Here is a 3,077-nt window from a genome sequence, read left to right as displayed (position 1 = left end):
CGAAGAATTATAACGCACGTGTACAGCCATTTTTCTCCTCATTAAGGTGGCCGAACACAGTTTTGGCGCGCGCTTTTGCTTATGCAATTCAGCGCGCGCACAAGTATTGCAAAAAACAAACATGCCGTCAATAGAGCGATCAATTTACTCAATACTCGCCTTAACTGTGCTATTTTTCTCTATAATTGAACGCAGTGTATTGATGGCTTTAGTCTTTTATTACAAAGATATGTTAGAAAAGGTAGCGATGCAAAGAACCCAGCAATTCTCAGCTTTTTCTTTGTTACCGAAAGAACCCAGTTAAATGCAGCGCATGCGTAGTAAGTCAAAAAATTGCTATTGAATGAAAAATTGCACTCTCGGTCTCTCGGAAATACGCCTATTTCACGAGAACCGCTGATTAGAATTTCACGAAATTTTGCATGAGAATACTTTAGGAAATAAGTAACTGGAGTATTGAAAATAATTGATCTTTAACAAAGGAAATTTGAGATATTCCAGTGAACCTTCAACAAGGGATAATTAAAGATCTCTCTGTTAAATTATTAGCAAAATGGTGTCAACTTGTGAGAATCGTTACAAGCTTGTTGCATGCAAATTATAAAGAAAATCTAATGACTAGTTTTTCTACGAATAAACAAAACTGATTTTAAAGGCCTCCTTATATTTATTCATGTTGCCATGGCAACGGCACATACGTCAGCTTAACCATCAAAAAAGCAATGTTTGTGTTGTAAATTTGCTGCCATTTTTGGCGACCGAGGGATCAAAGGTTTTGGAGAAAAAGGTGAATGAAACACAGGTATCAAAACTGTGTTCAGCCACCTTAAACTTTTTGTTTAGCGACGTTGCCGTTGCCGTTGCCGTCGTGGTTTTCTAAAGCTCCCTAATATACGTGTTTCCCTAGACAATAGCCTCAGTTTTCAGAATAAAAACTAAGGATAAAAAACGACGTTTCGATCTCTCTGAGATCATTTTCAAGTTGTAAAAAAAGCGAATGAAATATACATATATAAGTACAAATTAGGGCGTGAGAACGGTCCAACGATAAAATATGTTAATACAAGCGCTAAAATGTAAGTGTTAAAATAATGAAATATACTACAAAAAAAACTATATAAATAACTTTGCACGGATTGAATCTGACTGTTTGTTCAAAGTTGGCTGAAGCTCCTTTATAAAGAGCATTTCGTAGATCAGGCAGTCGAATATACTTTGGCACTGTCTCAAGATCTTAAAATCACGAGTTGCTGGTTAATGGTAGGCGGCTTCTTTTCTTTTGGTTTGATCTCGTGTCCGATCTTACGGCTTGTTTACACGGGGCGACTATCAATTCCAATTTTGCGACCTAGTTCCCCAAGTTGCCTTCGCGCGGAATTGACTGAACTCTTATCCTTGAATGGTAACACCATTCTGACATCTACAGGCGCTTCATTTACGTTACATGCTCGTGTGGAAATTGGATCGCCAGAAACTTTCTTGGTGACAAAATTACTGATGGTCGATTGCAGAAGTTAGGCTGGATACTGAAGTTGGGAGAACGTCTGTTTGAGACGATCAAATTCCAGGTGGAACAGTTGCCAGGTAGACGACACTTTAAAGGCACGATCCAGCATTGTTTTTAGCATTGACTTCTTGTATCTAACATTGACGTGGCTCTTGTAATGCGGTGTCAGTTGGTTTTCTGTACACCCTTGTCTCCAGGCGACCATTGCATTTCCTGATCTCCGTTCCCAGGAAAGGAAGTTTACCATATTCGCCAAGTTCCATGGTGAAGTTGGCAGATGGATGGCTTTCATTTAGAGAGGAAAGGAATGCTTCAGCTGTTTCGGTGTCAGGCATTATGCTCAATGTATTATCCACATAGCGTTTGTAAAACTCGGGTAACTTGCCTTGGTCCTGAAGTCGATCTTCGATACTGCACATAAATGCGTTGGCCATTAGTGGTCCAATTGGCGAACCCATAGCAACACCATCGGTTTGTTCATACAAACTCCCCTCAAACTGAAAAAGCTGGTTCTTGGTGGCAATATTAAGCAACTCCACCAAGCCTGATTTTGTAATGTTGAGATTATGCTGCTTATTTAACCAGTCGTCCTTAAATACCTTTTCAGCTAGAATTTATATCGTCTCATCAACAGGGACATTGGTAAAAAGTGAAGTTACGTCATATGAAACAAGGATGCTGTTGTCGTAAACTTCCATGTCATGGAGAGCATCCACGAAATTAAAAACATTACTGATGGTGTGATCATTGACTGATAGAGGTTTAAGCTTTTCATCAAGCCATTTTGCCAACTTGTAATTATATGTCCCGGTTGCCGAGAGCATCGGTCGCATTGCTAATTGTCGCTTGTGGGTTTTTGGCAGGCCATAGGGATCGGCTAGTCTCGAACCATTCTGGATAACTGTGCCAGCAACTGCCTTGGGAATATTATTTCTACAGTGGCAGGGAGCCTCAGAGAGATCTAAACGTCGTTTTTTATTGCTAGTTTTTATTCTGAAATGAGTTTCAAAAAAACTACTTATAAGAATAACCTGAGTTTGTGGATAAGAAGTGATTGTTAAAATGGCGGCACAATGATGTCAAGGACATATCGTGATTTATTTTTTCTCAAGAGGGCACGGTAACGAATCCTGCAATCTTATTGGTTCTTAGTGCGGTCCGGATTTTCCTATCTCTGACCACGGTCACGGTACCGGCGGGAAACCGCGCGGGTGAAATTGTCGCGTTGGTCAATTTTCCTGAGTGAACCGGCGGTAATCGTCAATCTTTCGCCCTTTTTATACTTCAATCGACGATTAACCAACGAAAGTTTAGCTCTATTCACTTTTAAATGGCAAGGAAAGTCAGTGTAAGTAAATTCAATTGAGTATTTCGAAGTTGTGAGAATTTGTTTGGTTGTTTGTAGCTCGGCGCTGTAATGGCACTTAATCCTGTAAAAATAAATATGTTATTTGCCGGCTTAAGGTCGGTCCGTATAGTGAAAAACTGTGACCTCGGGCTTGAAACTGCTGCCCTCGGCCTGCGGCCTTGGGCAGCATTTTCAGGACCTCTGTCACGGTTTTTCACCATA

General features: G+C 40.3%; 1 pseudogene; it reads right to left on the bottom strand.

Annotated features, from left to right (window-relative positions):
* Nucleotides 1–1,128: 1,128 nt before the first annotated feature.
* LOC145489376 (uncharacterized) lies at nt 1,129–1,926 on the bottom strand (annotated as a pseudogene).
* Nucleotides 1,927–3,077: the final 1,151 nt, after the last annotated feature.

Source organism: Orbicella franksi, chromosome 6 (assembly GCF_964199315.1).
Source record: "Orbicella franksi chromosome 6, jaOrbFran1.1, whole genome shotgun sequence".
Taxonomy (NCBI): domain Eukaryota; kingdom Metazoa; phylum Cnidaria; class Anthozoa; order Scleractinia; family Merulinidae; genus Orbicella; species Orbicella franksi.
This window is presented reverse-complemented; position numbering and strand designations above follow the sequence as displayed.